Source organism: Sceloporus undulatus, chromosome 6 (genome assembly GCF_019175285.1).
Source record: "Sceloporus undulatus isolate JIND9_A2432 ecotype Alabama chromosome 6, SceUnd_v1.1, whole genome shotgun sequence".
Classification (NCBI taxonomy): Eukaryota; Metazoa; Chordata; class Lepidosauria; order Squamata; family Phrynosomatidae; genus Sceloporus; species Sceloporus undulatus.
In genome coordinates, this window is record NC_056527.1 from 129,574,733 (window position 1) to 129,589,865 (window position 15,133).

At 40.1% G+C, this 15,133-nt stretch overlaps 1 protein-coding gene across 14 annotated transcripts in view; it reads right to left on the reverse strand.

Moving 5' to 3' along the window:
• The window catches only part of PKNOX2 (PBX/knotted 1 homeobox 2), a 262,424-nt gene that overhangs the window by 126,380 nt on the left and 120,911 nt on the right, over window positions 1-15,133 (reverse strand). For 11 of the 14 annotated variants that reach the window (XM_042476172.1, XM_042476171.1, XM_042476181.1 and 8 more), the window contains one exon: window positions 11,794-12,024. The gene's annotated coding sequence lies outside the window, so the exon portion shown is untranslated. Of the gene's footprint in view, window positions 1-2,859; window positions 2,915-11,793; window positions 12,025-13,759; window positions 13,807-15,133 lie in introns of those variants that run through there. The other 3 variants (XM_042476176.1, XM_042476179.1, XM_042476178.1) reach the window with 3 other exon arrangements.

The following is a 15,133-nucleotide window of genomic DNA, read 5'->3' on the forward strand; positions in this document are numbered from 1 at the left end:
ACTGGCCATTTACAAACTATAGTTGACTGGTAGTACAGACATCTTAGCACAGATTAGCTGATTAGCATGTATATTATGATAAAGAGTCAAATAAATAATCAGAAGTTGTGTGCCTTCAAGTTGTTTCTGACTTATGATGACCGTAAGATGAACCAATCATGGGGTTTTATTTGACAAGTTTTGTTCAGAACGGGTTTGCCGTGGCTTTCCTCTGAGGCTCAGAGTATATGACTTGCCCCAAACTATCCAGTAGGTTACCATGGCTGACTGAGGATTTGAACCCTGGTTCTCTACACCAGGAAAACCGCAGCCATTTTATATATCTTATATCAGTGATGTCCAAACTCTGGCCCTCCAGGTGTTTTGGACTTCAGCTCCCAGAATCCCAGACCATTAGCCAAGATGGCTGAGGCTTATGGGATCTGAAGTCCAAAACACCTGGAGGGCCAGAGTTTGGACATCACTGCCTTATATGCTCTTCTACAGAAAACACTTTGTGCATTTCAATATATATTAATGTGGAGAGGCTGATGAGATTTCTTATTCTCAGACTGGTATAGTGTCCTCCTGAGAGCAGGAGGCTAGTCTATGTATGCAAAGACTGATCCAATGGCCCATATAGCCCTGCTCTCTAAAACCTGCTGCTTCATTCTACCTGATGATACTGAAAGCTTCCAATATTGACCACTGAGATACTTCTTGAAAGCCTACAAGCAGCCTTCTCCTGCTGTTCATTCCCCCATCATGTAATATGAAGAGGTGCAGTGATCCTGCCTCTAAATGTTCATCCAAGGGATTTATCAATTGAAGTTAATACCACAAAACAGCTTAAAAGGAATTTTGTTGTGCCTTAAAAATTGTTGTGCCTTTAGAGAACCAGTTAGTTGACTGAAACTGACATGATGGATGGACTAAGATATACTTAACTGTGGGAAAAGATGTTTAAATTATAATTTAAAATTTCAGCAACAGAACTAAAGAAAGTCAGAACTAAATGTTTTGAGATGGCTGTATGATACTTTTTTTTAAAGAAGGAGCCATGAGCGATGACTCTGAACTTTATTGCACCCGTTTTTTTTGCCTGTTACGTTTTGGAGGATGCTTTGGCATGCGGTAAAATCAGTTTTTGGCAGGCCGCGTGCGCACACGAGCATCCACTTTCCGTATGCCAAAAACTGATTTTACCACATGCCAAAGCGTCCTCCAAAAGGCCCTGTTCCATCCCCCAGCACCAAGCCGTCCTGGTTCAGTGCTGAGACGCATGAAATATTCTGGTTGGAAGCCTTCCGACCAAGCAAAATGGCGCCCGTCAGCACTGAACTGGGACGGCTTGGTACCAGGGGACGGAACGGGGCCTTTTGGAGGATGCGTTTGCTTGCAGTAAAATCAGTTTTTGGCAGGTCATGCGTGCACACGAGCGTCCACTTTCCATACCCATAACAGGCAAAAAAACAGGTGCGATAAAGTTCTCTGACAGAGAGGTTGAACATGTTATATTTAATATGTACTGCAGAACATAAAGTCATCTGAAGAACAGATGAAATAACATTTTAGGAAACTGAAGAAGTTCAGTTAGAATGACTGTTGGTGTAATAGATAACCCGAAGGGTTAAGAGATACAGAGGCTAGATAAGGGTTCTGGGGAACTAACACTAGGGGAACATTTATAAAATCAAGTGAAAGAAGCTGTTAAACTCTGTAACTATTGAAATAAGTCATACACTGTATCAAGCTTGAGTAATATCCTAGAAGAAAGATACTGTATTCAACCTTGCTTGTAAATAAAATCCATTCTTTTGTTTCAACAAGTAGTTGCCTGAAGTGTGCCTACAGATAACATCACTCACATTACTAAACATAATTAAAACACTTATGTAAAGGGGTTTAAGAGATTTGGCAGTGGCATGTTGTCACCCCATCACAACACCTATCCACCTAACTATATGAACAAGACTTACATACATATCAAATTAAAATTACTTTCCATCCTCTAACTTTACATTTCTGTGATTTTGCACAAAGACAAAATCAGGTGGGTGTAGATCTCTTGGGCCTTCTGCTGTAACTCCAAACAAGGCTCCCATTTGTAGTTGAATAAAATGTAATAAGCACAGTTACCTACATAAGAAAAAGGGGAATTGGTGCTTGAGCCTATGCTGGTAAAAACATGATGTCTCCTGGCCACTTTGGTGGCCTAGATGACCTGCTCCCCAGGGAGAGCTGGTTCTGACAAGAGGCAGTGAGGTATAGTGACTGGAATGCTGAATTAAGTCAGTCCAGATTCTACACTCCACTGAGAAACGCAACCCACTAAGTGAGCTTGCATACTCTCCAACTGTCCTGATTTCGCACAGATCAATCCTCTGTCATCCCATCTCCTGGACAGACTGGGGAGTGGAGACACAGCCCAACAAAATGAAATTCTGTTTATTTCAATTTATATAATATAATGCATATACTTGCAGGGCTGTGCTATTTTCTCTTTTCATTCGGGAAAGTGATCTGTGTCACTTACTAGACCAGGTTTACATTATACTAAGCTATCTGTTGCTAGCATGTAGAAAATATCACAGTGATCTTAGGTGTACGTAGGAGCTCCTGTTGTCCTTTACAACCATCTGGCCTATAATGACCTGTTTGATCATTAACAATGTGTGAAAGATGCTTATATTAGCTGAAACTTTAAGGCTTTGCTCCCCACTCCACAAAAACTAAACACATTGTCTTCACAGCTCAGAGCACATGTGAAAAACATTATAGGGAGACCTGCTGGGAATGATCCCTCCCAGCCCACATGGTGATTTACCCCTGCTACAATCCTAATGTGTGGAGCTACCAGTTATCAAAACAGTTTGGTACCTGCTGTGCTGAGTTCTCCATGACACATCAGCCATCTTTTGGAGATGGTAGTGTCAGCATGGAAGCTTTGACATGATGGCAGATGCCACAAGTTACAGTCACAGTGGTGATGAATCATCATATTCCCAGCTACTTCCACGTGATTGTTTTGAAGCTGTGCTCCAGTTCTAAGTCTTGATTCTCTCTAGTTCCTTTCCAAGAATTATCCAGCACCCGCTCCACACACCTCTAGAAAGTGGAATCAAAATTGTGTCCATAAAATCCTGTCCTTTTTAAGGCCACCGATATTTTCATTCTCTGTTTTACTAGCTGCTCCTATGAAGGAATTCTGTTACACAGATATATAAAAGATGTAAAAAATGTTTAAATTATTCACGTGGCATTTAAATATGAATCTGCTACCACTGCAATTTATGAGAAATAGAAGAGCTTGTATTAAAGAACTATCACCCCCATTTTGCCTTCTTTTATTTTACTTCAAAGGAAAACCATTTTGCATTTGATTGCATAAAGTGAAAGGGCACACACAGAATACTACATATTCCACTACATCTTTACAAAGCCAGCCTTGAGTATTCATCTACCTGCATTTCACTAAATAGCTCATCAACCTCACCACTAGATAGCAGTACAGCCACACATCCCTTGGACTATTTCTAGTGACGTTTCTGGCAGATTAACAACACTAACCCAATTTCCTGGAATACTCAAGGAACACCTGGATAAAACTTCAAGATTTCCTACCAAGACCAAGGCAGAGCAAACCATATGCCATGTGGGCTGAGGGCACAGATCGGGAGCTTGACTCACATGTCCAGTGGCTCTCCATAGATCAGACTTTCTTCTGTAAAACAAAATTAAGTGCTACAATCTGTTTCTATTCCTCAGCAGAAACAGCCTTTAATGAAGCTTGCAATTGCCAGACACAGTCCCAAAGAAAGGGGTGAAATAAAAATGTATGAAGAGACCTATGGGATCAGACCAAAGGCTCATCAGTCTAGAGGATCCTAGGAAGTCTCTGAACAGATCTTGAGGTTTCATGCACTAAAATGTTCTTTTCCGTTCATGTGTTTCATCTCCAAATGAAACCGTGTAACATATTGGGCATGATCACTGGTTGTGACAGTAATTTTAGTAAGTCAGACTCAACTTATGGGAAGAAGTACTGTATATACACATGTAGGGTTCTGGACCATGCAGTTGTTGCACAGTCCGGAACCATACTATTGCTGCCATGCTGCATTTGTGCCATCTGTCTCGGCCCATTGTTGGTTAAAATAGGATGCGACTGAGCACATGGAATGATCATCTTAACCAAATCATTAAAGCTTCCTGTTTGAAAGACTTCATGCTTGAACTGTAGGCAGGTGATACAGAAAAAGAAAGACAGCGTGGTGTACTGGTTTGAGTGTTGGACTAGTACTCTGGAGACCAGGGTTTGAATCTCTGCTTGGTCATAGAAGACCACTGAGTGACCTTGGGCAAGTTATACTCTCTCAGCTTCAGGAGATGGCAAAGGCAAACCCTCTCTGAACAAATCTTGGCAAGAAAACCCTATGATATGATGTCATAGGGTCACTAAGTCACAAATGACTTGATGGCACACAACGACAAACAGGTCCAGCCAGCCCTCCATATCTATGGATTTTTTATCCAACAATTCAAACATCCATAACTTGAAAATATTTTTTAAAAATCAAAAAAGCAAATTTTCACTTTGCCATTTTATATAAGGGACACCATTTTACTACACCATTTATTTAATGGGACTTGAGCATCCACAAATTTTAGTATCCCTGGTGTGGGGGTGAAGTGTTGTTCCTGGACCCTAAGAGCACATCGTATGAAGCCATATGTTCCTCCAGATGTTATTGGACTCCAACTGCCATTTGGGCCCTAACCAGTATGGCTTGTGGTGAGAAATAATGCAAACTGTCACCCCAATTGGTTCTAGCAGCTGAAATCTGTATATAAGCAGCAGAGGTTGAAAGTAACTTATTAAAACTATGACTTGTAATTAATTCCTTTTCACAGTAACTAAGATATAACCAACTGAAGATATTATTTTTACTTAAAGGATGACTTCACTCCTTTTACAGGAAAAATGTAACTTCTAATGTGAAATATAAATATGTACTTACTTTTATCTTCATGTAGGTATGATGGAGAAGGCTTATGAAATGGTTCAAGTGCTGATTCATGCACTGCCCTATTCTTTGGGGCAAAAGTGAAGTATGTGAAGATGAGGATGCTTTGTACCAGAGGCCATTTTCTGTTAGCATTCTATTTCTTTTAAAGTTCTTTTACGTACTTAGAAGGAGCTGGTGTGGTGTATTGATTTGAGCACTAGACTATGACTCTGGAGACCAGGGTTTGAATCCCAGCTCCGCCATATAAACTTACTGGGTGAAGTTGGGCAAGTCATACTCTCTCAACCTCAGAGGATGGCAATGGCAAATCCCCTTTGAAGAAATCTGTCAAGAAAACCACATGATAGGCAACCCAGCCTTAGGATTGCCATAAGTCAAAAATGACTTGAAGGCACACAGTAACAACACTTAGGAGTATTTATCGCATATATTTTGAGCAATTTGAAAATAAAGTGTTGACTTTTTAAAAGTGCAAGTATAGTGGCAACTAGTTCCTTTTTTTTAATGTTGGAACTATAACTATAGCTATATAGTTCTTTAAAGTCTCTTTTAAAGTATCTGATAAGTTCTGTTGTGATGAATGGGAGCCATACAATGATGTATGCCTGTTCTTGAACTGGCCCCATTCATTCCAATTCAGTTACACAGGAGAATTGCCTAGTGTTTCTTTAGGCAGAATCTGGAATGGAAACCATAAAATTCTGATAAATCAGAGCACAGCTTGATGCTCACTAATTACCCAGTAATACTATTTATATGCTGCTGGCACTCTCTGAAACGAAGCTTCTACTAAGGGAGGTCCACATCAATATTAATGCTGCTGCTCTCATGTTAATACCCTGAGTCGCAAAGAGACAAAGACGCACGTTCAGGCTCAATGGGGAAGGGGGAAGGGAAATAATATTTCTAAGTTCAGAGTAAAATGCATGTGCGCAAAGGCAGAAAAGGAGAAAGAGGGACACATTAAAACTAAGAAAGGGAAAAGCAAGTTGTATAACAAACAACTGTAATTAAATCTCTCAGTCCATCCAGGTTTTTTGCTTTAATCAATTCAAGTTGAAAGTAAGATCAGAGCAAAACCAAGCCAAGCATTGTAGTTTCATAGCTGGCCAAGAAATCAACATATAGAGATGGGGAGGTCGACGCAAGGCTCATTTTGTCCATTGGGATTCTTGGCAGATTCTAGATAGTTTCACATTGAGGAATGCTGATGTCATGGTTAGTGTACAAAATTTACTGCCCTGGACTGGCAGTAAAATTTGATTTAAAGCACAGAAGGCTTTAAATCAGGAATGGGGGTGGGGGATGTGTGGTTCCCCCAGAATGTGGGGCTGCAATTTCAATCATCCCTCAACAAGCTGGCTAGGCCCAACGGAAGATGTAGTCCAACAACATCTGGAGACTTACACGTCCTTGTAGCATGTGGTGGCTACATCAGAGATTTGATCTGTTTCTGAATTTTGCTTATGCATGTTAGCTGCTATACTTGTGTCCCAGAGCCAGTCCTGACATTTGGCAAAGTGAGTTAATGTCCCCAGGTGGAGGACTGTACCTCTTAAGTTTCTATCCCGTCTGTTGGAAGACAGAACTATGTAAGCCAGTGTGAACAATATCATTTCTTAAGCTTCTGACAGACCTTGATTCATCCCTTAGCAGATTTACATATTCTACAGCCAAAAGTGTTTGTTTTTTCCAAAAGATCCTGCATGGCAAGCATCATTTCAGAAGAGGCGTGACTGTGTGCTTGAGAAACAAAGGAGATTAGCCTCTTCTCAGGTGCTACCTGCTACAGGACCTTTGCTCTATAGCAGGTGCTACCTTATATTTATGCAAATTTAATCAATTAATATCTTAATTGAGTAAATCTCAAACAATTAGTCTACTAAGATTGAAAATGAAGACAGGTGATACAGACAAGGCCAGTTCCAAGTCATTTTGTTTTGCCTGAAGCAACGGAGAGTGTGTGTGGTACACACAATACAATTCTCTGAGCCAGAAAAAAAGGGCCAGGAAAGCCAGAAGGAACAGCTGGAGGGCTGCTAGTACTACTGCTATTTCACTCCAGCATATACCACCTGAAGCAATTGCCTCACTCTGCCTAATGTTAAGGCCACTCCTGACTTCAGAGATCAATGTGTTCCTCAATTGTGTCAGTTTTATAGCTGTTAATTTCTATGCCTGTTCCATCTCTTCAAACTGCATTTTTTAAAAAAAAAAACCCGTGCCTTACTTCTTCAATGTATTCACCCAATACACATTTTTGTACTAATTTTAGTCTAAACACTGTTATTTACATATTTTTTTTTAAAGCTGAGAATTCATCTCAGAATTTGGAGACGTGGAAAACTGAAACCCAACAGCATTCTGGCCTGTGTCCAGAAAACACATATCATATCTGTTTGCTTGAAAATGCAGACCAAATGAAATGCTAAGCATCCCCAGCAGACAATTTCATTCCTTATCCACTTATTTCTTTTCTTTGTGTGTTTTCCATCTCTTTGTGTTGGTCTCTCCCCGTTTTATTTTGAATAGCAATCTTCTGAACTTTGAACAATCCCCTCCCCACAAACACACACACACACACCAGCTGTTTCCTGACTTTATGTGAAACACAGGAGAACTCCTGCTAGCAAAAGTGCTCTCTGCATCAGGTCTCCTGTTGTCATTGGAATGATGAGCAATTTCTCTCCTCTGATTTTTCCCTACATCATCATAAACTATTTGTTCCAAATATGTTAAGTACTTTGAGTAGAACTCTGTTTTCAGAGTTAATGTCAACATGACAATTTTGTAACTTGTCAGTTTAATGAGCTCTAATTTTACAGCCACATAATTTGTGATTTTAGATATTTATCAAATGTGATTTATCTGTGGGGTTTTTTTGGTTTTGTTTTTTTGTAATTTGTTAGCCATCCTAAGCTCTTATTAGGTAGGATATGGTTGGGTATAAATTAAATTCTTGATGATGATGATGATGATGATGACGACCAACATTAATATGTAACTAACTGGAAATAAAATAGTGCAATTTAACTAGGGAAAATGGGAGAGGAAGTTAACACCACTTCCATATCTCCCCAAACAAGACATTAAGTAAGCAGTGTAGGGTCACAGAGGATCACAGAATACAAAATGGCAGGATTTTCTAGACAGTCAGGTAACCTATAATTGTAGTTCTTTTATTGGTCATCTGTGAATTCACACAAATGGGGTTATTTCCACCTGCACAGTGCAAATAATGGGTTTGGAGGTGTGTCAACTCCCCCTGAAAGTCTATGTTCACAGCTTGGGGATGCTTCTGCATCCGTTGCTCCAAATGACAGCTCAGATAGATGCGATGGCCAAGAGTGCTTACTCTCAGCTTTGGCTGTTACACCAACTGAGCTCCTTCCTAGAGATGGAGGTCCTAAAGCTTTTAGTGCATGTGCTGGTAACCTCAAGGCTGGACTTTTGCAATGCACTGTACATTGGGCTACCTCTCTACCAAGTTTGGAAGCTTCAGTTAGTTCAAAACATGGCACCCAGATTGGTTATTGGGACACCCAGGACTGAACATATTACACTGATCTTAAAATCACTCCACAGGCTACCAATTATTTTTCAGGCAAGGTACAAAATGTAGGTTATTTCCTTTAAAGCTCTGTGTGGTTTGGGTCCAGGTCACCTACAGGACCACCTCATCTCATATGATGCACCCAGTATGCTCAGGTCTTCTGGTGAACATTTACTCCAGTCAACCAGGAATTGGATTAGGTTGGCAATTGTCATCCAGGGCACTTTTTTCCCCAGCCGCCCAAGACTATGGAATGACCTGCCAGGAGAGATTCAGCAGCTGAATGCGCTGTCCAAATTTAAAGCAAACTTAGAGCACTGAAGACCGGTCTCTCCCAGCAGGCTTAGCCACATAATTTTAAATTGTGAATTAAGAAGTTAAATTTTAAATGTAGACTGTTTTAAAATGTGTATGTCTTGTTTGTCCTTTTAAACCGTTGCATGTTTTAACTGATGTTGTTAATTGTTGCTTTGTTGTTGTTCTCTATTCATGGGGAAAGCTGGGTAAGAAATACTAATATGATGATGACTACTACTACTAATAATAAACATCACATAGCTTCCTTTATCTATATTAACATTATACTAATTACATTTTTCATGATTTTTGTGCGCGCGCGTATATACACTATTGCTTTCTAGAAAAAGAAGTGTTGAAAACAACTCAGCTATCTGATTTTTATAAAACTGCTATGCAGTGAAGACTTGAACGGTACTAATATTGTTTAAAAACATATCCTGCCACCAGTTCTGGCTTCCAGTAGTTCAAGTATGAGGAGCATTTTCTGGAAACCCCAACCCCTGTTTTATTTATTCTTGCCTATAATACTCTTGCCAATATTTAGGCTTTGAGAATGTTGTCAACCACTGTGATAAGAGTATTGGACTGGGACTTGAGATATCCAAATTGTAGCCCTTACTCAAAGGTCCTTTCAAACTACTGTACACAGTTATAGTGGTTTGTTTTTACTTTAACTGCCATGGCAACTTCTTATGGAATCCTGGGATTTCTTGTTTAGGGAGGAATATTTAGAAATGTCAGCCAGGGAGCTCTAAAGGTTGTTCCCACGGCAGTTAAATCGTAATCAGAGTACTATAACCATTTATAGCAAAACACTCACAAATCATGAAACTCATTGTGTGATCTTGAGATAGTCTCCTTTTAGTCTGACCAGCCTCAAAGGTAGTGTTTCTGGGCAGGAGGAGTATAGAGGAACACAGCCATGTCCATTTCCTTGATTATATTGGATCAAAGGTGGATAATAAATGTAACAAGTAAATCATAAAACCCCACTATGAGATTCTCAAGATATTAGGAAGAAAAGGAATGCTTTCACTAGTTAACAATATTTATGTTTGACTTTTTAAATAAAGCATTTTAACAATATATAAAGTATATTTTTGCATTAGAAAGGCTCCAATAAGAGCCATGAAACACACACACACATAAGTAGAGATTGTAAGACCATAAAACTGAGCAGGTATTCACCCAGTTTGAAAAATGGAGACAGGACTTCACATCAGCTTCTTTATGCATAGATCTCCTGATTCTTAATTGGGAGCATTCTTAATTGGGGTGATAAAAATGGTTAAGCTGTTAGCTCAGGTGCAATGGGAAGATCGGGGACTTTTTGAATTATTAGTTCAATAAAACTGGCTGATGATACTATTACTTTTAACTCTGGAGCACATTAACACACACACACACCACCCTCAAGTATTTAAAGTAGCACAAAAGTTTGGAATCTTTAACATTGACAGAAGAAAGTTTTGTTTGGATGTAGTGGGGAAAAGCAGGTGCCTACAATGCATGTAGATAATGTGGGTGGACTGAGGGACCCAACCTAAAAAGAATGGTTCAACATGGATACAGTCACTGAAGCTGGACCTGATGCAGGCCAGTATTCCACCTCAGCCTCTCTCCAACAGTCTCTCATTTGCTCCATGAGGGAGAAAAGCTTCACTGAGGTTGAGAAACATAGCAGCAGGCAAAGTTGAGGGGTTGCCTTGTACCCAGTCAGATTATTTCTATATCTGTCCCTGTATGGTCTGCTCTGATTGGAAATACCTTTCAAAAAAGGTATTTGTACTGTATTGCTACTATATTCTTTTTACAGGAGATATCAGGGACTGGGAGAGCCAGTGTGGTGTAGTGGTTTGGGTGTTGAACTAAGACTTTGGAGACCAGGGTTTGAACCTCCATTCAGCCACAGAAATCCACTGCCCATCTCTCATCCTTAGAGGAAGGCAATGGCAACCTCCTCTGAACAAATCTTGCCAGGAAAACCCTATAATAGGTTCACCTTAGGGTCACCATAAATCAGAAAAGACTTGAAGGCACACAAACACCACCATCACCAGGGAATGGAATTGGAGATTTCTACATGCAAAGCCAGTGCAGTAACACAGAGTTGCTCCTTCCATCATCAGTCATCATTTTCCTTCTCACGTTCATTGGCTATAGCATCACCATAAATACAGAGATTGGCATTCTGCAAATGTTTTGGATTAACACCCAGTCTCTGATCATTAAGCATGTTTTCATGGAATGGTGGGGGTGGTAGTCACAAACCTTTGGAGGCACCAAGTTTCTCACCCCAATATATGGAATGGGTAATCTGTCAACAGTTTCTCAAGAACTCTTTCTGGGGAAATGAGTGGAACAGATATAGGAGGGTTGTTTTTTTTAAAGGAATTATATTGATCTGTAGTGATAAAATAAAACCCAAAATCCACAAGTGGACAATACCTTCATTAAGTATGTTATAAACCCTATAAGCTTTTGAGTTCTTCAGATGAAAAAAAAAGACAGATAGTGGGAAGAAGAAGAGGAAGATGAGGCAGTGGTGGCTGCAGCAATATGTTTTAGGTCACTCTAATTTGGAATTAAAACCAGTTCTAAAATGGATACCAGAAGGCTTGATGACTCAGAGTTTGGTTCCTCTCATCTAGAAATTCAGAGGCTACAACTGCAATCTGAATATTTGCATCTAGATTTATGCAACTCATGTGACCCCCTATGGAATGTTTTCACTCATTAAGCCCCCAGGTTCCATCATGGAACTGATTTAAATGCAGACTTCAACTGCATCTAGCTAAAAATCTGAAGGATTCCATACTTTCCCCTACTGCCTTTAAAAATGTTTTTTTTAAAAAAGATTGCCATAGGCTATGATGGTAAAAATTAGTCATATTATTATAGATGGATTCAGACTCAAGAGAACATTCTTACCTGCAGAGCACTTTTAAATGAATTCTTCTCCAGCTGGTGAGAGGTAGTAAGGGCAATGCCTCAGAACTCAGCAATGGCCCAGACACAGTCCAGTGCATTCAAAAATGGCTTGGAAGCAAATGTGGTGAGTAGCTCATCAAGTATATACATTGGACAGCCTTGGTGTGGACTGGAGAGAGTATGGCGGACAGGATTAGAATTCAAGCCAATCTTCACCATGGGGTAATGGATCTGAAAATCATCAAGACAGAACTTCAAGGTTTATGCAAGATAATAGGGGCGTTTGAGTTAAATTTATTCATATAGCAAAGGTTAACCAAAATTTGGTGATCTGAAACCTTTACATTTAATTTTTCTAAAAAAATACTGGATCATGGCACCTTGTTGATCAATATATAATGTATGCAGATGGTATATTAAAATTGGAACCTGTGTTGTCCTGCTCAGTACTTGTACAGGAGAGAAGACCTACAGTTATAGGAGTGGAAGAGAACATCTTTCTTCTTTCCATTCTTATACTATAGAGAAGACCATGGTCATGGAGGGGACCGGTGTCATGAGGGTATCTTACCCAAACCCCAAAATCTAGAGCTTGTACTGACTTCCTCACTATAATCTGTTATGTGACCATGTCAGATTCAAGCTGCCTTGAATCCCATTTTGGGAGCAAGATGGGCTATAAAGCCAGTAAACAAACAAACAAACAAACAAATGATACTCCAACTTTCCATTTCTCAGCTGTCTTCAACCCCAGAGAAGTCTGCCTGACTGCTATTTCCTTTCCCACACTCTTATTGCGAGAACCTTGGAATTGTTTGTTGAACTTCATACAACAAAGCTGTACATGAGCTTGTTTTCCAAATCCATATGTGTTCTTGCACACTTAAGAAGCCACAAAATGCACCATGCAAGCCAGTGGTGCCTCAAAAGCTTGCATGATCTCTTTTGTGCATTCTGGTTGGCCAATAAAGGCATAGCTTCATTGTGGATTTTATACATTGTTGTATTGTTTAAGAATATATCCTTTGCATTTACAGCTTCAAAAGATGGCCTAAGCACACACTTCTTTACCGCTACCAAGGTCTTCGTAAAAACCACTCCTCTCTTGGAACAATTAAACTTTACCATTAGATTAGATCTCCACAAATATTCTTTGCTACAGTCTCCCATACTTCCCTTGATCTACTCTTCCCAACACCTTGTAGGATACACAAAGAACAACACAAATTCACCCAAGAGCCAGCGTAGGGGGTTCAATCCGGTCAGGAGATATGTATAAAGCTAGGGTTTAAAAACTGCATTGGGAATATGGCAATTATCTCTTCTCACCACATTTCTCAGCCCTGACTGAGGTTTAATTAAAACCAAGTTAAAACACACACACATACAAAATCACTATTTCAGATATCACTCTTTTGCATACCATTTTTTTTCCCACCAAAAGGCAAAAAATAAAGCTTTTATCACCGAGTTTTTAATTTACGGAGAGAACCTTCCCGCTCAGTTGGATATTATTCACTCATAATATTTCCTTTAAAGAAATATATATATAAATTAGCTAATCCCCCATAATCTCCTTGAGTTGCACCTAAAACACAGTTTCTTGCAAGTGACCTTTCCGGAAAGGCTGTTTCTATGGCAACAGCATTGTTCGATTCAGTCAGGAGAAAAAAAAAATACCGCACAAGGGAGGAAAATACTTAATTTTGCGGCATTTTATGACACATTTAATACTGACAACATGTCAATGAGGGCAAAACCTATACTCCCCAGTGTCTCTTTGGGCCATTTCAGATGGAAAACCAACGACCAAACCCTGCAAATGTTGATCACTATTCAAATTTATGGGGTGTGTGTGTGTATGTGCATGTGTGCACATGCACACACTTGTTTAATATATAGGCTCATTATTACTACTATATGGACTAACCGCTTGCATTAGATCATAAAAAACCCGGGCTCTAACCACTGAGCGAAGGTGATGACTTTTCGATCAGCTACTGCAAAGGATACATAAATCCACAGCTGACTGCTTGCTCATGTTTGCCATCTGTATTTCTCCTTTCTGTGTCCCTTCACTTTCACTTGTTCTTCTCCCCTCTCTCCCATGCTCATCTTCCTTTCCTCCATTATTTCTTCCACCTCACTGTTGCCTGTCCTATTTTCCAGCTTTCAGATCGGCTGTGATCAACATTAAGCTCTGTCATGCAAAATCCGGCATGCTAATTTATGCCCAAAAATAGTCAAATGTTGGGGAGTACTGAAGGCAAACAGCTGAAAAAGAAAGGACATTTTCAAAGCCTTGCTCTGTTTGGATTTTGGTCTGAGCCAAAAGCAATGAGCTCATGATGATACTAGTTAAGGAGATACTGGTGGGAGTAAGAAAAGAGAAGCAACCCAGGTTAGCTATAGCAGCCACATCTCAGTGATACACACAGCTGTGTGGTATGCCTTCAAATCTTACTTATGGTGACCCTAAAGTAAACCTATCATGGAGTCTTCTTGGCAAGATGTGTCCAGAAGGTTTGCATGTCTTCCCCTGAGGTTGAGTGAATGTGACTTGCCCAAGATCAGCCAGTAGGTTTTATGGCTGAGCAGTGAATCGAACTCTGCTCCCCAGAGTCATAGTCCAACACTCAAACCACTACACCACTATGGTTCTATGTTCATACCTGGCCAAGCCAGGAAGAGAACCCTGGTTTCCAGAGTTGTAGTCCAACACTCAAACACTACACCACACTGGCTCCTACACAAAGCTTACTGCTATGCTATGGCCAGTGTGGCTTCACAATACAGTCAGCCCCCCATGTTTGTGGCTTTGAGTGTTGTGGTTTTGGTTATTTGCAGATTTGATTAATATGTTCTCTCTAGGAATCCCTAGGTTCTCCAGAGAAATGCTGCTGGAAATTGACCACAGAGTTGCACTTGAGGATCTAGTGATTACTAGAGAAATGCTTCTCTAGGCATTTGTAGGTCCTCCAGCATGATTCTATAGCCAACGTTTGGCAGACTAGATTCCTAGAGAGGTGGCCTGGCAGGTAAAAAAGAGTAGTGTTTTGTTATTTGTGTTTTTTGCACTTTCATCAGGGTCCTGTGGCCTAATGCCAGAAAATGTGGAGAGCCTACTGTACCTTCATGTCGTTAAAATGTTTATGCCTATGAAATAGGGATGTTTTAGACAGATAAGCAAATCAATGCAAAGTTCTGCCTGCCTGCCTTTTCTCTCTCTCTCTCTCCCTCTCTTTTTTCTTTTCTTTTCTTTTCTTCCCACTTTATCCTCAAACCTACCCTGTGAGGTGGGTCAGGCAGAGAGGGACAGACGGAAGAACAGAGGGAGCCT